General features: G+C 45.2%; 1 long non-coding RNA gene across 1 annotated transcript in view; it reads left to right on the top strand.

Annotated features, from left to right (window-relative positions):
* The first annotated feature begins 6,494 nt into the window (after positions 1 to 6,494).
* LOC139394715 (uncharacterized) overlaps positions 6,495 to 25,279 on the top strand; it is a 63,808-nt gene continuing 45,023 nt past the window's right edge. The window contains exons 1-3 of the long non-coding RNA XR_011629845.1: positions 6,495 to 6,762; positions 6,888 to 6,914; positions 7,043 to 7,134. This is a non-coding gene — a long non-coding RNA (uncharacterized lncRNA). The remainder of the gene's footprint in view (positions 6,763 to 6,887; positions 6,915 to 7,042; positions 7,135 to 25,279) is intronic.

Here is a 25,279-nt window from a genome sequence, read left to right as displayed (position 1 = left end):
CCTCATCTACCTACGTTATATAGGTATGTACCTCATCTACCTACGTTATATAGGTATGCATGTCAGCTTTGACATCGGTTTTGCACATCGGCTTTAAACTAGACATCGGGCCGATACCGATGTTGTCATTTTTAGCAAATATCAGCTGATTCCGATATGCTTACCGATAAATCGTGCATCTCTGCTATTAACTATGAAGTGCACTACTTTCGTCCAGAACCCTATGGGCCCTGGTCAAAAGTAGTGCTCTATACAGGGAATAGGTGGGCATTAGGGAGAGAGACCATGGTAATTGGGCGCTGCAACAAGGATCAAAGAGAGTTGCCATCAATGAGCTGCTGTGCAAATGTCTGTCAACCCCCGAGAGTGATCTGAGACAGAGCCTCCCTCTGTCAGCCTGTGCGTGTGTGTGTGCGCGCGCGCGTGTGTGCGTGCGTGTGTGTGTGTGCGGAGAATGAGAGAAAGATGTAGAGACAGCAAAGCCTCTCATCCCACCATATCCCAGCAGCCACCACTCCCCGTGTAGCTGGCCAGCTCCCTGTCTGACTACAGTCCCGTTGGTGGGTGTTAGGAGGATCGTATCTTAATACAGTCGGGGGAAGCCATTGGTTTAACCTTTCATTTTATTTTCATATTTTACAGGTCAAATATTTAAATTCATATCAATTGATATTCCGTTCATATATTTTCATTTGGTTATTTCCCAGACTGCACCTGTGGGCTGCCACTCAGAAGACACAAGAAGGAAACATGATCATCTTTTACACTTGAAGTAATAATAACACCATTGGTGGAAACTTGAGGGGGGGGGGGATCTGCGGTGCACGATCAGGGTTGCAAAATTCCAGTAATGTTCCCAAATTCCTAGAAGTTTTCCAGAAATCTTGGTTGGAGGATTCAGGGTTTCCTGCTTACTAACTGTGATTTCTGAAAAAACAGGGAATTTTGGGAAATAATCTGAATTTTGCAACTCTATGTAGGACGCTGAAGGACTAAGTCCTTATGGGAGATGTGAGTCTGGATATTGGCTGGTACTGATAGATGCAGAATGGGAGATGTGAGTCTGGATGTTGGCTGGTACTGATAGATGCAGAATGGGAGATGTGAGTCTGGATGTTGGCTGGTACTGATAGATGCAAAATGGGAGATGTGAGTGGATGTTGGCTGGTACTGATAGATGCAGAATGGGAGATGTGAGTCTGGATGTTGGCTGGTACTGATAGATGCAGAATGGGAGATGTGAGTCTGGATGTTGGCTGGTACTGATAGATGCAAAATGGGAGATGTGAGTGGATGTTGGCTGGTACTGATAGATGCAGAATGGGAGATGTGAGTCTGGATGTTGGCTGGTACTGATAGATGCAGAATGGGAGATGTGAGTCTGGATGTTGGCTGGTACTGATAGATGCAGAATGGGAGATGTGAGTCTGGATGTTGGCTGGTACTGATAGATACAGAATGGGAGATGTGAGTCTGGATGTTGGCTGGTACTGATAGATGCAGAATGGGAGATGTGAGTCTGGATGTTGGCTGGTACTGATAGATGCAGAATGGGAGATGTGAGTGGATGTTGGCTGGTACTGATAGATGCAGAATGGGAGATGTGAGTCTGGATGTTGGCTGGTACTGATAGATGCAGAATGGGAGATGTGAGTCTGGATGTTGGCTGGTACTGATAGATGCAGAATGGGAGATGTGAGTCTGGATGTTGGCTGGTACTGATAGATGCAGAATGGGAGATGTGAGTCTGGATGTTGGCTGGTACTGATAGATGCAGAATGGGAGATGTGAGTCTGGATGTTGGCTGGTACTGATAGATGCAGAATGGGAGATGTGAGTCTGGATGTTGGCTGGTACTGAGAGATGCAGAATGGGAGATGTGAGTCTGGATGTTGGCTGGTACTGATAGATGCAGAATGGGAGATGTGAGTCTGGATGTTGGCTGGTACTGATAGATGCAGAATGGGAGATGTGAGTCTGGACGTTGGCTGGTACTGATAGATGCAGAATGGGAGATGTGAGTCTGGATGTTGGCTGGTACTGATAGATGCAGAATGGGAGATGTGAGTCTGGATGTTGGCTGGTACTGATAGATGCAGAATGGGAGATGTGAGTCTGGATGTTGGCTGGTATTGATAGATGCAGAATGGGAGATGTGAGTCTGGATGTTGGCTGGTACTGATAGATGCAGAATGGGAGATGTGAGTCTGGATGTTGGCTGGTACTGATAGATGCAGAATGGGAGATGTGAGTCTGGATGTTGGCTGGTGCTGATAGATGCAGAATGGGAGATGTGAGTCTGGATGTTGGCTGGTACTGATAGATGCAGAATGGGAGATGTGAGTCTGGATGTTGGCTGGTACTGATAGATGCAGAATGGGAGATGTGAGTCTGGATGTTGGCTGGTACTGATAGATGCAGAATGGGAGATGTGAGTCTGGATGTTGGCTGGTACTGATAGATGCAGAATGGGAGATGTGAGTCTGGATGTTGGCTGGTACTGATAGATGCAGAATGGGAGATGTGAGTGGATGTTGGCTGGTACTGATAGATGCAGAATGGGAGATGTGAGTGGATGTTGGCTGGTACTGATAGATGCAGAATGGGAGATGTGAGTCTGGATGTTGGCTGGTACTGATAGATGCAGAATGGGAGATGTGAGTCTGGATGTTGGCTGGTACTGATAGATGCAGAATGGGAGATGTGAGTCTGGATGTTGGCTGGTACTGATAGATGCAGAATGGGAGATGTGAGTCTGGATGTTGGCTGGTACTGAGAGATGCAGAATGGGAGATGTGAGTCTGGATGTTGGCTGGTACTGATAGATGCAGAATGGGAGATGTGAGTCTGGATGTTGGCTGGTACTGATAGATGCAGAATGGGAGATGTGAGTCTGGATGTTGGCTGGTACTGATAGATGCAGAATGGGCAGTGCGTCGTAGCGGCTATGTAAACACAGGCAGACTTCAATGGTTGTTGGGAGGTAGTCAGAAGACAAAACAATGTCTTCATGATCAAGCATGCTTTAGAACTGTCAACATGTCCAACTATTAACATGTCATCAGACTGATTAATTGCAGCTAGAACGAAGGCTGTTTTCCATTGTCTTGTGTTCTGATGCCAGCTTTAGATTTTCTTCCGTCTTGGTTTTGTTTTCCTGTACGGTAATTCAGTTTAATTTGTTTGGATTGGAAGTTGAATGTCACTAGGAATTTATGTTATGCAAGACAGAGCTTGGTTGATGTTGAGTCTTTCTCTCTCCTCTCTCTGTCTCACCCTCCCTTTCTCTTCTCTCTCTCTCTTTCTTTCTCTCACCCTCCCTCTCTCTCACACTCTCTCTCTCACCATCCCCCTCTCTCACCTTCCCTCTCTCTCACCCTCTCTCTCTCTCCCTCTCGCTCACATTCCCTCCCTCTCTCTCACTCTCTCTCTCTCTCTCTCTCTCTCTCTCTCTCTCTCTTCCCTCTTTCTCTCTCTCTCTCTCTCTCCCTTCCCTCTCTCTCTCTCTCTCTCTCTCTCTCTCTCTCTCCCTCTCTCTCTCCCTCTCTCTCTCTCTCTCTCTCTCTCCCTTCCCCCCCTCTCTCTCTCTCTCTCTCTCTCTCTCTCTCTCTCTCCCCTTCCCCCTCTCTCTCTCTCTCTCTCTCTCTCTCTCCCTTCCCTCTCTCTCTCTCTCTCTCTCCCCTCTCTCTCTCTCTCTCTCTCTCTCTCTCTCTCTCTCTCCCCTCTCTCTCTCTCTGTCTCTCTGTCTCTGTCTCGCTCTCTCTGTCTCTCTCTCTGTCTCTCTCTCTCTCCCCCTTCTCTCTCTCTCTCTCTCTCTCTCTCTCTCTCTCTCTCCCCCTTCCCCCTCTCTCTCTGTCTCTCTGTCTCTGTCTCGCTCTCTCTGTCTCTCTCTCTGTCTCTCTCTCTCTCCCCCTTCCCTCTCTCTCTCTCTCACTCTATTCAATTCATTTCAATATAAGGGTTTTATTGTCATGGGAAACATATGTTTACGTTGCCAAATCAAGTGAATAAGATAATAAAGAAAAGTGAAATAAACAATAAAAAATAAACATTATAAGAGATAGATAGATTACAGAGACCTTTCAGATGTCATTCTGGCTATGTACAGTGTTATAACAAAGTGCAATTAGTTAAAGTACAAAAAGGAACATAAATAAAGATCAATATGGGTTGTATTTACAATGGTGTTTGTTCTTCACTGGTTGCCCTTTTCTTGTGGCAACAGGTCACAAATCTTGCTGCTGTGATGTCACACTGTGGCAGTCCAGTGTGTCCAGTGTGTGTGTGTGTGTGTGTGTGTGTGTGTGTGTGTGTGTGTGTGAGTGTGACATCCTTTGATTGATAGAAGAAGGATGTGTACTGCATTCTAAACATCTTAACTGTCCAGGTCCTAAATCAACATCGGACAGGTAGGATGGTTGTGGATGTTTGTAAGACACCATCATGTGATTGAAGGACATCATGTCATGTTGAAGTTGACACCTGGAGCAGAAGGTAACATCTAATGTTGGTCATGTGACTAGAGACTTGTTTAACTCCACCAGAATAAACTAACAGCTACGCTTCAAAAGGGACGCGACTGATGGATATTTGAGGCCTATTTTCAGAATGTTACCTTGCTTCTGTTTAGAGAACAATGGGTCTTCTTATAGAAGGTTGGTTGTTGTTTGTATTTGGAGGAAACAAAGACCTTTGTGCATATCCCAGATGGCACCATAGTTCCTATGTAGATCCTGGTCAAAAGTAGTGGTCAGATTCAACTCTGGACCTCGAAGCCAGTTCCCCCGCCTTTTATCATTGCTCCCCTCTAATCAGGAACTGATTTAGACTGGGACACCAGTTGGGTGATTCCCCTCTAATCAGGAACTGATTTAGACTGGGACACCGGTTGGGTGCAATTAATGATCTGGTAGAACAGATCACCAGCAGGCTTCCGAACCTCATAGGGTCAGAGTTGAATATCCTGCTATAGGGAATAGGTAGCCTGGAAACCTGATGGTGAATGTTATTGAATTCTACATCAGGCATGAATGAGCAGTTGGATCAGGAAAGTGTCCTCTCACAACCTCTACAAGCCAAATTATATTTTCACTTCCTCAACCGGTTGTCCATGTGGTTGGTCGTTATTTGCAGGTAGCAATGTGAGACAATATATCCACAGGAAAGTATCTTTCAATCTACTTTTCAAAGTGCTGGTAGTGCATTCAGATTTCATCACCTGAAGCAAGCGCACAAGATGAAACTACATGCGCGCAACCCATGTATAGACAGACTACTGCCGAGCTGGTGCACATGTTTACATGGTTCTGCGCATGCTTCAGGTAATAGAAATCTGAACGCATCACCGGTGTTTTGGAAAGTTGTTTAATTATACTTTTCTGTGCATATATTGTATCACATTCCTACTGGCGAAGGACCAACTGCACGGAGTACAACCGGTAAAGTACGTTAAAATATAATTTAATTCAGCATTCTGGCTTGTAGAGGTTGTGAGAAGACACTTTCCTGATCCAAACGCTCATTGATGCCTGATGTAGAATTCAATGAAATTCAACTTCGGCAATTTCCAGGAAAAATAATTCTAGTGTGCTATTGGGGACGTAGACTTTGATAATCAGTGCATGATTTGGACTGAAATAGGTACCGGTACTCAGCTCCGATGTGCCCAAGTCAAGCACTGTTGATAATGCAGATGTTGAGGATAGAGTCTGACACAAAGGCTAACATTACATTCTGACAGACATCATACTCTCTTTTTATATTAGACCCCCAAATGAATAAGAGAAAGTTAGTTATCACTATCTTTGTTTTATACTAGCAGGCTTTGATATTGAAACATTAGGAAATTGTCAAGTTAGAAGAGCTCACCGATGCTGATTCAACAGTATGGACACAAACATGGCCTAATATCTAAATATACTATCTTTTGCAGTATTTCGTTTTTTTGTGTGTTATTTCTTACATTATTAGGCCAGAATGTGTTTGGTGTTATTACATACAGCCTGGAAGAACTAGTGGATACCAGAGCAGCGGTAACTCACCAGCACTACCAGCATTACGCCTGTTCTACTGTATCTTAGTCTGTGTCGCTCTGACATTTCTCACCCGCTATTTATACATTCTTAATTCCGTCCATTTACTTTAGATTTGTGTGTATTGTTGTGAAATTGTTAGATATTACTCTTAGGTATTACAGGTCTGTTAGAGCTAGAAACACAAGCATTTCGCTACACCCGCAATAACATCTGCAAAACAGGTGTAATTTTTTTAATTTGTTTTTTGTTGTTATACTGGAACAAAATCAGCAGCAAAAGTAAATACCTGTTTGAAATCAGTCCAACAGGGGACGGTATTTATCAGACACTTTGAGGATGTACCTACAGCCATGCCTACTACTTAGATTGAGTTGAGCGCCTCCTGCTCTGCGCTACGCTACCGCCAGACGGACACACATTCTTCCATTCAGTCAGTCAGTTGGCTTGTCTGACGCTAAAGTGCAAGTCGACTATAGTCTCCCTTCTCTCGGGATTTGTTTTGAGAGAAAGAGCGTTGTTTCTGTACAGCAAAATAAAACATGTGTGTATATTGGTTATTTTGAATGCGCTTGGAGAAAGTTAAATTGGACTATTTTCTTGCAAAAACGTGGACACAATGTGACAATGTTGACCAGCAGACTGGGTTATCCATGACGGATTGGTAAAGAGCTGTTCATTAATCAAGGAAAAAGGGACGTGGAAATGGGGAAACTTCAGTCCAAACATGGTAAGATATATCTCTTATAAACATTTTTATATGAGTATTCCATACTGATTGATCATTGATGAATATTTTGTTCACATGGTAACGAATTTCTCCTTTGAATTTCCATATTGTGCTGTGATCTAAAGCGGGCAAACGTAGAGAGAACCCCGAAGGTGAGGATAACCCTCTATCATCCTTTAGAAATAACGCATTAAACCTTGTTTTAAACCTTACATTATCTTATTATCTAGACACAAGTTAATATCATTGATATTCATTATAATTCCCCCCCGATTTGTAGGAGACAGTTTTGTTGTGAACGCTTTCCTCCGAAGAGCGATGGAGGAATGTGAGATATACAGCTCCTCAGATCACAAACTGAACAACATTCAGGTAAGAAACGAAACACTTGTATTTTTAAATGTTTTCCTATGTGCTTTCTTGGATAAAATGATACAAAAGTAATAATAATTATAAGAATGTGGCTAATGATTATAATGATTTGGATACTGAAAATAATGCTAATAATAATAATAATTTGATAATAGTCTATTATAATTAAAATACATGACTCTTTAACACAGGTTGAGAAGTTTGTATATCAGATGGTCAATAGATGGTCTACAGTTGGGATCAGTTGTGATTAGACGTTCCTCTAATGCTGCCCCAGGAGGACAAATCAATTAACTCCTTCATGATTCAGACATCATTTTGGGGACTGGTGCTCCATAAAATGCAACTTATTGAAATGAAAGATTTAATGATCGAAATTAAGATTTGTAGCCAAAATCTCAAGGTTGTTTTCTAGCATTTATTTTGTATGTTTGCAAGTCATGTTTTTCCACTCCTAGAAACGTGTACAGATTTGGTAAAGCCTGGCCTAAGAGCTGGTGACTGAAGGGGAAGGTTTGCCCATACTTAATTTAGACAAGGACACAGACTGGGGTGTGGTGTCAGTCTGTCTGGCAGGTCCAGGTTGTCAGAAGGACAGTGTTGTGTCATACCTGTCCCTCTGCCTGTAGATGAAGTGCTCTCTCTACCACACACCAGCAGAACTAAACTCACTGTGATCTGCAGTCATTAAGTAAACATTCAAAGGCCTTTGCAAAGACATGTTGATGTGCATGAAGTTGCAGATTTTAGTTGTTGTTGTTTCTGTCATATCTGGCACTGGGACAGTGCTGTGGTTATTCCCCTGGCTGGGATGCATGCTGGAGAGGTAACAGACTGGCTGGGATGCATGCTGGGGAGGTAACAAACTGGCTGGGCTGTACGCTGGGGAGGTAACAGACTGGCTGGGCTACACACTGGGGAGGTAACAGACTGGCTAGGCTACACACTGGGGAGGTAACAGACTGGCTGGGCTACACACTGGGGAGGTAACAGACTGGCTGGGCTGTACACTGGGGAGGTAACAGACTGGCTAGGCTACACACTGGGGAGGTAACAGACTGGCTGTGCTACACACTGGGGAGGTAACAGACTGGCTGGGCTACACACTGGGGAGGTAACAGACTGGCTAGGCTACACACTGGGGAGGTAACAGACTGGCTGTGCTACACACTGGGGAGGTAACAGACTGGCTGGGCTACACACTGGGGAGGTAACAGACTGGCTGGGCTGTACACTGGGGAGGTAACAGACTGGCTGGGCTGTACACTGGGGAGGTAACAGACTGGCTGGGCTACACACTGGGGAGGTAACAGACTGGCTGGGCTGTACACTGGGGAGGTAACAGACTGGCTGGGCTGTACACTGGGGAGGTAACAGACTGGCTGGGCTGCACACTGGGGAGGTAACAGACTGGCTGGGCTGCACACTGGGGAGGTAACAGACTGGCTGGGCTGTACACTGGGGAGGTAACAGACTGGCTGAGCTACACACTGGGGAGGTAACAGCCTGACTGGGCTGTATATATTGAAGAGGTTATAACAGCCTTGCTGGGCTGCATGTTAGACAGGTTATAACAGCCTGACTGGGCTACGTATTGAAGAGGTTATAACAGCCTCGCTGGGCTGCATGTTAGACAGGTTATAACATCCTGGCTGAGCTACATATTGAAGAGGTTATAACAGCCTCGCTGGGCTGCATGCTGGGGAGGCTATAACAGCCTTAAATGGGAAATCTGCAGTTGTTACTTACAGATAAATGAATGATATGCACCCATTGATTATTGAAGATTATAACTTATAAATGCCTCATGAGCTTAGTTCAACTGTCGTACCCCTTCAGAATATAATGGATGGTCAGTCCTTGCATCCATAGCTCTGTCTATGAATTTGAGAGTGGTTAAATTTCTCCAACTCCATCCTTCAGATTTTTAGCAAAACCGTGGCGGGGAGTACACTTTGTTCTAGTTTCAACTGCTGATTGCAGCTTTAAGCCCTCCGGGGAACTTTGGCTGTGTCTTATTCTCAATGCCTTCTATTATAGTCAGCCTAGCTCCCAGCGGGCAGCCTCCTCTCTCTCTCTCTCTCTCTCTCTCCATGGCATAATATTACATCACTTCAATTAGCATGTCATGTTGAGGGGTGCGACGGGGCAAAGAGCCTTCATACCAGGGCTCAAGTCAAAAGTAGTGCACTCTATAGGGAATAGGGCCCCGGTCAAAAGTAGTGCACTATATAGGGAATGTGGCTCTGGTCTAAAGTAGTGCACTCTATAGGGAATGGGGCCCCGGTCAAAAGTAGTGCACTCTATAGGGAATAGGGCCCTGGTCAAAAGTAGTGCACTATATAGGGAATGTGGCTCTGGTCTAAAGTAGTGCACTCTATAGGGAATGGGGCTCCGGTCAAAAGTAGTGCACTCTATAGGGAATAGGGCCCCGGTCAAAAGTAGTGCACTATATAGGGAATGTGGCTCTGGTCTAAAGTAGTGCACTCTATAGGGAATGGGGCTCTGGTCTAAAGTAGTGCACTATATAGGGAATGGGGCTCTGGTCTAAAGTAGTGCACTATATAGGGAATAGTATGCCATTTGGAACGGAACCATTCAGACAGGAGTTATGAGCAGTTGGTTCAGTCAGAGGTAGTGACGTGGGTCCCGTTAAGGTGGGTGGTTGTACGGCTGTCGTGTCTGTAATACTGCAGGAGTTATGGATCAGAGGGTTATTACCGCCCACTCAGGGCAAATTAAAAGACAACTTTCCTCCACTTCACAGGAATTTCTGCTCACACTCCCCCCTAAGGGTGAAAACCACCACAGACAGACAGACGCAGACAAACACACACGCACGCACACACACACTACTGATTCAAAGGGGTTGGATTAAATGTGGAAGACACATTTCGGTTGAATGAATTCAGCTGTGCAACTGAGTAGATATCCACTTTACCCTCCCTTTCCTCATATCCCATACACACATAACATGCACACACATGCATACTGACGCCACACACACACATTCACACACAGTACTGATACTCCCTGTATATAGCCATGTTATTTTCTACTTCCTGTATATAGATAGCCATGTTATTTTCTACTTCCTGTATATAGATAGCCATGTTATTTTCTACTTCCTGTATATAGATAGCCATGTTATTTTCTACTTCCTGTATATAGATAGCCATGTTATTTTCTACTTTCTGTATATAGATAGCCATGTTATTTTCTACTTCCTGTATATAGATAACCATGTTATTTTCTACTCCCTGTATATAGATAGCCATGTTATTTTCTACTTCCTGTATGTAGATAGCCATGTTATTTTCTACTTTCTGTATATAGATAGCCATGTTATTTTCTACTTCCTGTATATAGATAGCCATGTTATTTTCGACTTCCTGTATATAGTGTAACGGTTTTCTTGATGCGAAGGAGAGTCGGACCAAAATGCAGCGTGTAGATTGCGATCCATGTTTTAATGAACAAACGTAAAACACGAATCAATGCAAACACTACAAAATAAAGAACGTGATGAACGTAACGAAAACCTAAACAGCCTATCTGGTGAAAACACATAGACAGGAACAATCACCCACAAACACACAGTGAAACCCAGGCTACCTAAATATGGTTCCCAATCAGAGACAATGACGAACACCTGCCTCTGACTGAGAACCATATCAGGCTGAACATAGAAATAGACAAACAAGACATGAAACATAGAATACCCACTCAGATCACACCCTGACCAATCAAAACATAGAAAATACAAAGTAAACTATGGTCAGGGCGTGACAGTACCCCCCCCCCAAGGTGCGGACTCCGGCCGCAAAACCTGAACCTATAGGGGAGGGTCTGGGTGGGCATCTGTCCGCGGTGGCGGCTCTGGCGCTGGACGTGGACCCCACTCCATGACAGTTTTAATCCCCCTCCTAAACGTCCCTAAATAGGTTACCCACCACAATGATAACATGGGACAGAGGGACAGCTCGGGACAGAGGTAACTCGGGACAGATGGGTAGCTCAGCACTGAGAGGAAGCTCAGCACTGAGAAGAAGCTCAGCACTGAGAGGAAGCCCAGGCAGGTAGCAGAAACTACCAGAACCTGGCTGGCTGGCGGTTTCAGCAGATCCTGGTCGACTAGCAGATCTGGGAGAATCTGGTCGACTGGCGGATCTGGGAGAATCTGGTCGACTGGCGGATCTGGGAGAATCTGGTCGACTGGCGGATCTGGGAGAATCTGGTCGACTGGCGGATCTGGGAGAATCTGGTCGACTGGCGGATCTGGGAGAATCTGGTCGACTGGCGGATCTGGGAGAATCTGGTCGACTGGCGGATCTGGGAGAATCTGGACGACTGGCAGATCTGAGAGAGTCTGGACGACTGGCAGATCTGAGAGAGTCTGGACGACTGGCAGATCTGGAAGAGTCTGGACGACTGGCAGATCTGGAAGAGTCTGGACGACTGGCAGATCTGGAAGAGTCTGGTCGACTGGCAGCTCTGGAAGAGTCTGGTCGACTGGCAGCTCTGGAAGAGTCTGGTCGACTGGCAGCTCTGGCTGCTCCATGCTGACTGGCTGCTCCATGATGACTGGTAGCTCTGGCTGCTCCATGCTGACTGGCTGCTCCATGCTGACTGGCTGCTCCATGCTGACTGGCAGCTCTGGCTGCTCCATGCTGACTGGCTGCTCTGGCTGCTCCATGCTGACTGGCTGCTCCATGCTGACTGGCTGCTCCATGCTGACTGGCTGCTCCATGCTGACTGGCGGCCCTGGCTGCTCCATGCTGACTGGCGGCCCTGGCTGCTCCATGCTGACTGGCGGCCCTGGCTGCTCCATGCTGACTGGCGGCCCTGGCTGCTCCATGCTAACTGGCAGCTCTGGCGGCTCCTTGCAGACTGGCAGCTCTGGCGGCTCCTTGCAGACTGGCAGCTTTGGCGGCATCCTGCAGACAGGCAGCTCTGGCGGCTCCTTGCAGACTGGCAGCTCCATGCAGACTGGCAGCTCTATGCAGACTGGCAGCTCCATGCAGACTGGCAGCTCCTTGCAGACTGGCAGCTCCTTGCAGACTGGCAGCTCTAAGCTAACTGGCAGCTCTATGCTAACTGGCAGCTCTATGCTAACTGACAGTTCTGAACAGGCGGGAGACTCCGGCAGCGCTGTAGAGGCGGAAAGCTCTGACAGCGCTGGACAGGCGAGGCGCACTGTAGGCCTGATGCGTGGTACTGGCACTGGTGGTACTGGGCCAAGGACACGCACAGGAAGCCTGGTGCGGGGAGCTGCTACCGGAGGGCTGGGGTGTGGAGGTGGTACTGGAAAAACCGGGCCGTGCAGGCGCACTGGAGCTCTTGAGCACCGAGCCTGCCCAACCTTACCTGGTTGAATGCTCACGGTCGCCCTGCCAGTGCGGCGAGGTGGAATAGCCCGCACTGGGCTATGCAGGCGAACCGGAGACACCGAGCGCAAGGCTGGTGCCATGTAAGCCGGCCCAAGGAGACGCACTGGGGACCAGCTGCGTAGAGCCGGCTTCATGGCATTAGGCTCGACGCTCAATCTAGCCCGGCAGACACGCGGAGCTGGAATATACCGCACCGGGCTATGCACCCGCACTGGAGACACCGTGCGCACCACTGCATAACACGGTGCCTGTCCGGTCTCTCCAGCCCCCCGGTAAGCACAGGGAGTCTGCTCAGGTCTCCTACCTGGCATAGCCATACTCCCTGTTAGCCCCCCCCCAAGAAATTTTTGGGGCTGCCTCTCGGGCTTCCTTGCCAGCCGTGTTCCCTCATATCGCCGGCTATTCTCTCCGGCTGCCTCAGCTCTCCTAAGTGCCTCCACCTGTTCCCATGGGAGGCGATCTCTTCCAGCCAGTATCTCCTCCCAAGTGTAACAGCCCTTGCCATCCAAAACGTCCTCCCATGTCCATTCCTCCTTACGCTGCTGTTGCTGCCTGTTGACACGCTGCTTGGTCCGTTGGTGGTGGGTGATTCTGTAACGGTTTTCTTGATGCGAAGGAGAGTCGGACCAAAATGCAGCGTGTAGATTGCGATCCATGTTTTAATGAACAAACGTAAAACACGAATCAATGCAAACACTACAAAATAAAGAACGTGATGAACGTAACGAAAACCTAAACAGCCTATCTGGTGAAAACACATAGACAGGAACAATCACCCACAAACACACAGTGAAACCCAGGCTACCTAAATATGGTTCCCAATCAGAGACAATGACGAACACCTGCCTCTGACTGAGAACCATATCAGGCTGAACATAGAAATAGACAAACAAGACATGAAACATAGAATACCCACTCAGATCACACCCTGACCAATCAAAACATAGAAAATACAAAGTAAACTATGGTCAGGGCGTGACATATAGATAGCCATGTTATTTTCTACTTCCTGTATGTAGATAGCCATGTTATTTCTACTTCCTGTATATAGATAGCCATGTTATTTTCTACTTCCTGTATATAGATAGCCATGTTATTTTCTACTTCCTGTATATAGATAGCCATGTTATTTTCTACTTTCTGTATATAGATAGCCATGTTATTTTCTACTTCCTGTATATAGATAGCCATGTTATTTTCTACTTCCTGTATATAGATAGCCATGTTATTTTACTTGTTATTTTTATTTGTTATTCACTGTCACAATATTTGATTTTATCTTTAACTCTGCATTGTTGGAAAAGAGTACAGATCTGTCGTTCTGCCCCTGAACGAGACAGGTAACACACTGTTCCTAGGCCGTCATTGAAAATAAGAATTTGTTCTTAACTGACTTGCCTAGTTAAATAAAGGTAAAATAAAAAATAAACAAATAAAGTAAGCATTTCACTGTTAGTCTACCCCTGTTGTCTACCAAAGATATGATATGAGTGGGACCAGCCCACCTCCTAAAGCCTAAGAACATCCCAGCATAAGCTGTTTGGCGGTGTGTGTGTGTGTGTGTGTGTCGGTGTGTGTGTGTGTGTGAGAGTGTGAGTGTGTCTGTGTCTGTGGTCTGTCTGTGTGTGAGAGTGAGTCTGTGTCTGTGTCTGTGTGTGTTGGGATGTCAGTGTAAGTATGTGTGAGTGTGTTGGTAAAGTCCAGTGTGTGTGTGTGTGTGTGTGTGTGTTGGGGTGTCAGTGTAAGTATGTGTGAGTGTGTTGGTAAAGTCCAGTGTGTGTGTGTGTGTTGGGGTGTCAGTGTCAGTATGTGTGTGTGTGTTGGTAAAGTCCAGTGTGTGTGAGTGTGTTGGGGTGTCAGTGTCAGTATGTGTGTGTGTGTTGGTAAAGTCCAGTGTGTGTGTGTGTGTGTTGGGGTGTCAGTGTCAGTATGTGTGTGTGTGTGTGTGTGTTGGGGTGTCAGTGTAAGTATGTGTGAGTGTGTTGGTAAAGTCCAGTGTGTGTGTGTGTGTGTTGGGGTGTCAGTGTCAGTATGTGTGTGTGTGTTGGTAAAGTCCAGTGTGTGTGTGTGTGTGTGTGTGTTGGTAAAGTCCAGTGTGTGTGAGTGTGTTGGTAAAGTCCAGTGTGTGTGTGTGTGTGTTGGGGTGGCAGTGTCAGTATGTGTGTGTGTGTTGGTAAAGTCCAGTATGTGTGAGTGTGTTGGTAAAGTCCAGTGTGTGTGTTGGGGTGTCAGTGTCAGTATGTGTGTGTGTGTTGGTAAAGTCCAGTGTGTGTGTGTGTGTGTGTGTTGGGGTGTCAGTGTCAGTATGTGTGTGTGTGTGTTGGTAAAGTCCAGTATGTGTGTGTGTGTTGGTAAAGTCCAGTGTGTGTGTGTGTTGGTAAAGTCCAGTGTGTGTGTGTGTGTTGGTAAAGTCCAGTATGTGTGTGTGTGTTGGTAAAGTCCAGTGTGTGTGTGTGTTGGTAAAGTCCAGTATGTGTGTGTGTGTTGGTAAAGTCCAGTGTGTGTGTGTGTTGGTAAAGTCCAGTGTGTGTGTGTGTGTGTTGGTAAAGTCCAGTGTGTGTGTGTGTGTGTTGGTAAAGTCCAGTGTGTGTGTGTGTGTTGGTAAAGTCCAGTATGTGTGTGTGTGTTGGTAAAGTCCAGTGTGTGTGTGTGTGTTGGTAAAGTCCAGTGTGTGTGTGTGTGTGTTGGTAAAGTCCAGTGTGTGTGTGTGTGTGTTGGTAAAGTCCAGTGTGTGTGTGTGTGTGTGTTGGTAAAGTCTAGTGTGTGTGTGTGTGTGTTGGTAAAGTCCAGTGTGTGTGTGTGTGTGTGTTGGTAAAGTCTAGTGTGTGTGTGTGTGTGTTGGTAAAGTCCAGTGTGTGTGTGTGTTGGTAAAGTCCAGTGTGTGTGTGTGTGTTGGTAAAGTCCAGTGTGTGTGCATGTAGTCAGTACAAGAGAGGGACCTAAAAATGGGTCAATACAGGTAGTCCTGGTGGTCATTTCATTAGCTCTTTAGCGGTCTTGTTTAAAAGTCTTATGGCTCGGGGGTAGAAGCTGTTCAGGATCCTGTTGGTACCGCTTGCCGTGCGGTAGCAGAGAGAACAGTCTGTGGCTCGGGGGTAGAAGCTGTTCAGGATCCTGTTGGTTCCAGTCTTGGTGTGTTGGTACCGCTTGCCGTGCGGTAGCAGAGAGAACAGTCTGTGGCTCGGGGGTAGAAGCTGTTCAGGATCCTGTTGGTTCCAGTCTTGGTGTGTTGGTACCGCTTGCCGTGCGGTAGCAGAGAGAACAGTCTGTGGCTCGGGGGTAGAAGCTGTTCAGGATCCTGTTGGTTCCAGTCTTGGTGTGTTGGTACCGCTTGCCGTGCGGTAGCAGAGAGAACAGTCTGTGGCTCGGGTGGCTGGAGTCTTTGACAATTTTCTGGGGCCTACCCCATGTAGCACCTTGCGGTCGAATGCCAAGCAGTTGCCATACCAGGCGGTGATGCAGCCAGTCAAGATGCTCTTGATGGTGCAACTGTAGAACTATTTGAGGATCTGAGGGCCAATGCCAAATCTTTTCAGCCTCCTGAGGGGGAAGAGGCGTTGTCGTGCCCTCTTCACGACTGTGTGAGTGTGTTTGGACCATGATATGTCCTTAGTGATGTGGACACCGAGGAACTTGAAGCTCTCGACTCGCTCCACTACAGCCCTGTTGATGTTAATGGAGGCGTGCTCGTGCCTCCGTTTCCTGTAGTCCACAATGAGCTCCTTTGACTTTCTGACATTGAGAGAGAGGTTGTTGTCCTGGCACCACACTACTGTAAGGTTTCTGACCTTTTAATCTCATCTAGCCAAGACTTGTTTTTCCTGTTGACTTTGAATTTGCTCTGTGTAGGGAGTGGATGAATTGTGTGGATACAGAGGGATTAAATGCCATTTGGTTACTGCGTAGGTATTGCGTAGTACGGCATAGCTTGGTTAGTCTGGACGTAGATCCACAGATCTCACACCTGCATATCAATGCTGCACTAAATTGTTTAATTTCTCAACGTTGCTTTTTTTAAAGGGGATAGAGGGCCATCTTCCAATGTCTTTTTGGTTGATATTTTTTGGTTGTACAACTGTCTTGAGTTACTTTATTCATAAATCTAATTTAATCTGATCAGGGCCTCAAATTCAAATGGGTTTCATAGGTCGGTGCTGTGCCTGTCACCTCATATACTGCACCACTGTTCCATAGAACAAGGAAGTAACTAACTAACTTCCTGTTTACATTAATGACAGCATTAGACAGGAGTAGTACTCTGCATCCCCTTTGAAATGTATATTTGCTGAAATAAGAATATGATCTCACCTGGGGTTCCCCTTTATATGGTGTTATTGTACTTCAAATATCCAACCTTTCTCTAGACTGTAGGATTAATACCCAACCTTTCTCTAGACTCTGTAGGATTAATACCCAACCTTTCTCTAGACTGTAGGATTAATACCCAACCTTTCTCTAGACTCTGTAGGATTAATACCCAACCTTTCACTAGACTCTGTAGTATTAATACCCAACCTTTCTCTAGACTCTGTATGATTAATACCCAACCTTTCACTAGACTCTGTAATATTAATACCCAACCTTTCACTAGACTCTGTAGTATTAATACCCAACCTTTCACTAGACTCTGTAGTATTAATACCCAACCTTTCACTAGACTCTAGGATTAATACCCAACCTTTCACTAGACTGTAGGATTAATACCCAACCTTTCACTAGACTGTAGGATTAATACCCAACCTTTCACTAGACTGTAGGATTAATACCCAACCTTTCACTAGACTCTGTAGGATTAATACCCAACCTTTCACTAGACTCTGTAGGATTAATACCCAACCTTTCACTAGACTGTAGGATTAATACCCAACCTTTCTCTAGACTCTGTATGATTAATACCCAACCTTTCACTAGACTCTGTAGTATTAATACCCAACCTTTCACTAGACTAGGATTAATACCCAACCTTTCACTAGACTCTATGGGATTAATACCCAACCTTTCACTAGACTCTATGGGATTAATACCCAGCCTTTCACTAGACTGTAGGATTAATACCCAACCTTTCTCTAGACTGTAGGATTAATACCCAACCTTTCACTAGACTATATAGGATTAATACCCAACCTTTCACTAGACTCTATGGGATTAATACCCAACCTTTCACTAGACTGTAGGATTAATACCCAACCTTTCACTAGACTCTATGGGATTAATACCCAACCTTTCACTAGACTGTAGGATTAATACCCAACCTTTCACTAGACTGTAGGATTAATACCCAACCTTTCTCTAGACTCTGTAGGATTAATACCCAACCTTTCACTAGACTGTAGTATTAATACCCAACCTTTCACTAGACTCTGTAGGATTAATACCCAACCTTTCTCTAGACTCTATAGGATTAATACCCAACCTTTCACTAGACTGTAGGATTAATACCCAACCTTTCACTAGACTGTAGGATTAATACCCAACCTTTCTCTAGACTGTAGAATTAATATCCAACCTTTCACTAGACTGTAGGATTAATACCCAACCTTTCACTAGACTCTGTAGGATTAATACCCAACCTTTCACTAGACTGTAGGATTAATACCCAACCTTTCACTAGACTCTATGGGATTAATACCCAACCTTTCACTAGACTGTAGGATTAATACCCAACCTTTCACTAGACTCTGTAGGATGTGTTGGTAGAGTACAGGGAAAATAATCACATTGGAAGGCTGGAGCCCACACACTGTTTACATTAGTTACGCAATGACTCCTCTCACATTTTTGGGTGATGCTGTGTGGTTTTGTTTTTATTTGTAAGTAGTGACAAAACAACAACATAGAATCAGAGGTCTTGAAGGTTGGGCAACATTCCTTCCTGCTCCCTCTCCCCTCAGACCCGCTCTCCCTCCATCCCCCAGGAGAGAGGGAGTAGAGGAATTGAGAAAGAGTGGGAATAGAGGGATTGAGAAAGAGAGGGAGTAGAGGGATTGAGAAAGAGAGGGAGTAGAGGGATTGAGAAAGAGAGGGAGTAGAGGGATTGAGAAAGAGAGGGAGTAGAGGGATTGAGAAAGAGAGGGAGTAGAGGGGAGAGGGAGTAGAGGGATTGAGAAAGAGAGGGAGTAGAGGGATTGAGAAAGAGAGGGAGTAGAGGGATTGAGAAAGAGAGGGAATAGAGGGATTGAGAAAGAGAGGGAGTAGAGGGATTGAGAAAGAGAGGGAGTAGAGGGATTGAGAAAGAGAGGGAGTAGAGGGATTGAGAAAGAGAGGGAATAGAGGGATTGAGAAAGAGAGGGAGTAGAGGAATTGAGAAAGAGAGGGAGTAGAGGGCTTGAGAAAGAGAGGGAGTAGAGGGATTGAGAAAGAGAGGGAATAGAGGGATTGAGAAAGAGAGGGAGTAGAGGAATTGAGAAAGAGAGGGAGTAGAGGGCTTGAGAAAGAGAGGGAGTAGAGCGATTGAGAAAGAGAGGGAGTAGAGGGATTGAGAAAGAGAGGGTAGGGGGGTGAGGGCTCCCTGGCTCCAGTGATATCAGAACCCTTTTATAACTCTGCTCAACTCTTTGAAGTTGAGGCCAGACAGCTAAGGAATCCCCCCCTCCCGCCCTAACCTCCTAGCCTCTCTGACAATGGGGAGGGGAAGGGGAGAGCCAAACAACAAGCATTTGGCTAGTTAGCTAGTGTCAACAAATCTGGCTAGCTAGGTAGCTTCTACAAACCTGGCTAGCTAGTTAGCTTCTACAAACCTGGCTAGCTAGCTAGTGTCAACAAACCTGGCTAGCTAGCTAGCTTCTACAAACCTGGCTAGCTAGCTTCTACAAACCTGGCTAGCTAGCTAGTTGGATTCTAAAAACCTGGCTAGCTAGCTAGTTGGCTTCTACAAACCTGGCTAGCTAGCTAGTTGGCTTCTACAAACCCATTCTGGAACCATGCGCCTTTTATCTGTCTGTCCGCCCGTCCGTCCGTCTGTCTGTCTGTCTGTCTGTCTGTCTGTCTGTCTGTCCCCCATAATAATAACAACTAATCAACCTGGTCAATCCAGTCTGATTTGAACTATATGATCAAACTGTATATCTGGCCATGCTTCTGTTGAATAAGTGGATGGGTAGAAGAGGTGATTAGAAGGGAGAATGGTTCAGTGTTTATCCAACCATGCTTTATTCATCTTGGTCATTTGTACAGATGCTTGACTATGTGTGTATTCTTTCTACGTCTGCAAGAAGAGAGGACGTCTCTATTGAATCCCTAAGGTTCTCCTTCCGGGTTGTTCAGTGTGCTCTCATTGACCATTTTGGCCTGATTGTTTTATATTAACGTTTGACCACAACCATTGTAGCCATTGTAAGAAACATGCACAACTAAGATTGTTAATGCTTATAGATCATTTGTATTTTGTTCATCAAACATACTTGGCTGAACCAGTAGTACAGTGATATGGAGTTCGTAAGGACAAACTGTATTCACAAGAGATAGGTATTCAGATTCAAAAACAGGAACTAGTATCTTTAATAATACTCCTGGTGGTTAAATATAGTAAATTAATGACTTGTGATGTATCCATAAATAGTAGACAAGCTATTCATTAAGGGTTTACGACGGCAACACAAACACACAGGGCTAAGTGTTGATTCTGTAGTAGGGTATATGTCAGGGAGGGTTTTAGCTGGCTGGCTCTCAGCCCTTGAAACATAATCCTCCTCTCCTCACCAGGCTTCAGTGGAGGGGAAGAAAGAGGATTGTGATGCAGCATGATGATTTGGCCCTATCAGGGAAACGCAGGCAGACGATATCGTGACGCTTCTTTGCAGGCGTTCAAGACAAGTCATACATTTCTAGGTACCTGGCATAACAGGGAAATAGCGCTGGCCAGATCAAAGTGACAGGTGAATTTGAGAGCCAAGATAAGAGCAGTGACTGGGAGTGAGTACAGTAGACTGCCATTCAAAGCTACCCTCCCCACACGCTTTTTGTCTGTGTCCCAAATGGCACCCTATTCCCTTCATAGAGCACTACTTTTGACCAGAGCCCTATGGAAACAGGTAGTTATCCAGCTAGGTCTCTGTACGTTCATGAGCCCTGTAGTTATCCAGCTAGGTCTCTGTACATTCATGAGCCCTGTAGTTATCCAGCTAGGTCTCTGTACATTCACCAGCCCTGTAGTTGTCTAGCTAGGTCTCTGTACAGTCAGTAACCCTGTAGTTATCTAGCTAGGTCTCTGTACAGTCAGCAACCCTGTAGTTATCCAGCTAGGTCTCTGTACATTCATGAGCCCTGTAGTTATCCAGCTAGGTCTCTGTACATTCACCAGCCCTGTAGTTATCTAGCTAGGTCTCTGTACAGTCAGTAACCCTGTAGTTATCTAGCTAGGTCTCTGTACAGTCAGTAACCCTGTAGTTATCTAGCTAGGTCTCTGTACAGTCAGTAACCCTGTAGTTATCTAGCTAGGTCTCTGTGCAGTCAGTAACCCTGTAGTTATCTAGCTAGGTCTCTGTACATTCACCGGGCGGTGGGACAGAGAGCTCTGTGAAGGTTCACTGTACCTTATTCACTCCTGGAAACATCAACAGTGTCAACACACACACACTCACACACGCACGCAAGCACGCACAGACACACACACACTTTTGGACTACTTCTTAGGGACATGCTCATATGCCAAAATAACAACAGACTTATTCATCTTTCCAACATGTTCTTTGTGCCAGACTTCCCAGAGCTCTAGCCCCATTAAGAGGCAGCATGTCAACACCGAGCTCTAGCCCCATTAAGAGGCAGCATGTCAACACTGAGCTCTAGCCCCATTAAGAGGCAGCATGTCAACACTGAGCTCTTACCCCATTCAAGATGAGCTATCCAGGGGCCTCCCGAGTGGTGCAGCAGTCTAAGGCACCGCATCGTAGGTCTTGAGGCGTCACTACAGCCCCGGTTTGATTCCAGGCAGGTGTCACAGCCGGCCGTGACTGGGAGACCCAATTGGCCCAGCGTCGTCCAGGGTAGCAGAGGGTCTGGCGCTCTAGCGACTCCTTGTAGCGGACCGGGCGCCTACAAACTGACTTTGGTTGCCAGTTGGACAGTGTTTTCTCCAACACAATGGTGCAACTGGCTTCCAGGTTAAGCGAGCAGTGTGTCAAGAAGCAGTGCGGCTTGGCAGGGTCGTGTTTACGGAGGACGCATGGCTCTCGATGTTCGCCTCCCCCGAGTCCGTAGGGGAGTTGCAGTGATGAGACAAGACTGCAACTACCAATTGGATATGACAAAATAAAAAAATTCTATGCAGAAATCGCTCCGCCATTTCCTGGTTGCTAAAATTCGAATTGTTCAACTGATTTCCGTTTCTGTGACAAAACAAGCAAGTATAGCGTAGAGAATCATTGTACCCTCTAAACCATCTAAACCAAAATCTAAACCGAAGTAAAGGATGCAAAAGAAGGTAAGACCGGGAAGCATAGAAATAGCACACATAGAACAGATCTGCTGCTTCTTTGGCTCGCTTTCAATGAGAATGACAGATCTATAACACACATTTCTATGTGAATTTGGTCAGGTCGCCCAAAAAGGAACATATTTCACCTTTTAAGAGGCATTGTGTCAACACTGAGCTCTAACCCTCTTTAAGAGGCAGTGTGTCAACACTGAGCTCTAACCCCATTAAGAGGCATTGTGTCAACACTGAGCTCTAACCCCATTAAGAGGCATTGTGTCAACACTGAGCTCTAACCACTTTAAGAGGCATTGTGTCAACACTGAGCTCTAACCCTATTAAGAGGCATTGTGTCAACACTGAGCTCTAACCACTTTAAGAGGCATTGTGTCAACACTGAGCTCTAACCCCATTAAGAGGCATTGTGTCAACACTGAGCTCTAACCACTTTAAGAGGCAGTGTGTCAAGACTTTGAAGCCACAAACAAAGACCATTATTACTCAACTTGAAAGGTGGAGAATGACTACATCCCAGATGACACCCTATTCCCTTTATAGTGCACTACTTTTGACGACGGCCCATTGATTTTCATAAGGCTCTGGTCAAATGTAGAGCACTAAACACGGAATAGGCTGCCATTTGGGATGCAAACAGTTAGGGATTACTTTCAGTTTTCAGGATGTGCCAACACGGGAAAAAGAACATACCTAAATGTTAAGATAGCTTGACAGACTTTTTTTCTCTCATTGAAGACGTACTGTAATTATAGGATAGGACACAGTACAAGATTGAGAGTGTGGTTTGTTCTTTGTAATTTAATTAGGAATAAGTCTATGGGTTAACTTTGATTTATTTTTTTTGTTGGTTTTCAAAAGTCTACAAGTGGTACAAGTCTGTTTTTATGTGCAGGTTACCTGGTCAGGTATAAATAGTGCTTTGTTGTTTGAGAATCTTAAATACTGTGTGTTTCCCTTTTGGCTTCAACGATGTGCCCTCTTTAAAATATTCTATGGGGAAGTTTCCCGGACACAGATTAGGCCAGTGGAGGCTGCTGAGGGGAGGACGGCTCATAATAATGTCTGGAACGGAGCCAATGGAATGGCATCCAACACATGGAAACCATGGAAACCATGGAAACCATGGAAACCATGTGTTGGATGTATTTGATACCATTTCACTGATTTTTCTCCAGCCAATACCACAAGCCCGTCCTCCACAATTAAGGTGCCACCAACCTCCTGTGGATTATGCCTAGTCCTAGACTAAAACGTATGTAAAAAATAAAGCATGTTGAGGACTAGGCTGAATCTGTGTCAGAGAAACCAGTCAAAGTGTCACAAAGGTGGTTGTTATTAAGACTGAGATGCAGCCTCAGAAGAAGCCTTTCCCTTCAGTGAATGAAGACCAGTTTTTTGACCGTTCGTGCTCAAGAAAGGGATGTTTTGTTTGGACGCTCTTGTCTTCAGGAATTTGCGTCCGTCTTATACTGAAACTGTTCATTTTGAGTTAGCAGTATTTGGTTTGGATATGTCGCAAGGATATCTGGGTCGTTTAAAATCTGTCGCCATCAACTGACATCTTTTTTTCGACTGTTATAGCACATTGAGCACTCAGTTGGATTCTGCAATACCTGCACTTATTAATACTATTCATTACCTGACAACATATAGTTCTACTGTAGTGATCTGACAACACATAGTCCTACTGTAGTGACCTGACAACATATAGTCCTACTGTAGTGATCTGACAACATGTAGTCCTAATGTAGTGACCTGACAACATGTACATATAGTCCTACTGTAGTGATCTGACAACATGTACATATAGTCCTACTGTAGTGATCTGACAACACATAGTCCTACTGTAGTGATCTGACAACATGTACATATAGTCCTACTGTAGTGATCTGACAACATGTACATATAGTCCTACTGTAGTGATCTGACAACATGTACATATAGTCCTACTGTAGTGATCTGACAACACATAGTCCTACTGTAGTGATCTGACAACATGTACATATAGTCCTACTGTAGTGATCTGACAACACATAGTCCTACTGTAGTGATCTGACAACACATAGTCCTACTGTAGTGTCCTGACAACACATAGTCCTACTGTGGTGACCTGACAACATATAGTCCTACTGTAGTGTCCTGACAACATATAGTCCTACTGTAGTGATCTGACAACATGTACATATAGTCCTACTGTAGTGATCTGACAACATGTACATATAGTCCTACTGTAGTGATCTGACAACATGTACATATAGTCCTACTGTAGTGATCTGACAACATGTACATATAGTCCTACTGTAGTGATCTGACAACATGTACATATAGTCCTACTGTAGTGATCTGACAACACATAGTCCTACTGTAGTGTCCTGACAACACATAGTCCTACTGTAGTGTCCTGACAACATATAGTCCTACTGTAGTGGTTGGGGATAACCTGGATAAGCGTTGTTCCTCAGAACCATGGTTTGCATTTCAAGTATGTTACAGTGCCTTGCGAAAGTATTCGGCCCCCTTGAACTTTGCGACCTTTTGCCACATTTCAGGCTTCAAACATAAAGATATAAAACTGTATTTTTTTGTGAAGAATCAACAACAAGTGGGACACAATCATGAAGTGGAACGACATTTATTGGATATTTCAAACTTTTTTAACAAATCAAAAACTGAAAAATTGGGCGTGCAAAATTATTCAGCCCCCTTAAGTTAATACTTTGTAGCGCCACCTTTTGCTGCGATTACAGCTGTAAGTCGCTTGGGGTATGTCTCAGTTTTGCACATCGAGAGACTGAAAATTTTTCCCATTCCTCCTTGCAAAACAGCTCGAGCTCAGTGAGGTTGGATGGAGAGCATTTGTGAACAGCAGTTTTCAGTTCTTTCCACAGATTCTCGATTGGATTCAGGTCTGGACTTTGACTTGGCCATTCTAACACCTGATTATGTTTATTTTTGAACCATTCCATTGTAGATTTTGCTTTATGTTTTGGATCATTGTCTTGTTGGAAGACAAATCTCTGTCCCAGTCTCAGGTCTTTTGCAGACTCCATCAGGTTTTCTTCCAGAATGGTCCTGTATTTGGCTCCATCCATCTTCCCATCAATTTTAACCATCTTCCCTGTCCCTGCTGAAGAAAAGCAGGCCCAAACCATGATGCTGCCACCACCATGTTTGACAGTGTGGATGGTGTGTTCAGGGTGATGAGCTGTTTTGCTTTTACGCCAAACATAATGTTTTGCATTGTTGCCAAAAAGTTCAATTTTTGTTTCATCTGACCAGAGCACCTTCTTCCACATGTTTGGTGTGTCTCCCAGGTGGCTTGTGG

The sequence above is a fragment of the Oncorhynchus clarkii genome, unplaced genomic scaffold, assembly GCF_045791955.1.
Source record: "Oncorhynchus clarkii lewisi isolate Uvic-CL-2024 unplaced genomic scaffold, UVic_Ocla_1.0 unplaced_contig_10520_pilon_pilon, whole genome shotgun sequence".
In the NCBI taxonomy this organism is placed as follows: Eukaryota; Metazoa; Chordata; class Actinopteri; order Salmoniformes; family Salmonidae; genus Oncorhynchus; species Oncorhynchus clarkii.
The sequence above is the reverse complement of the archived record's forward strand: the minus strand, read 5'-3'. Positions and strand labels throughout refer to the sequence as shown.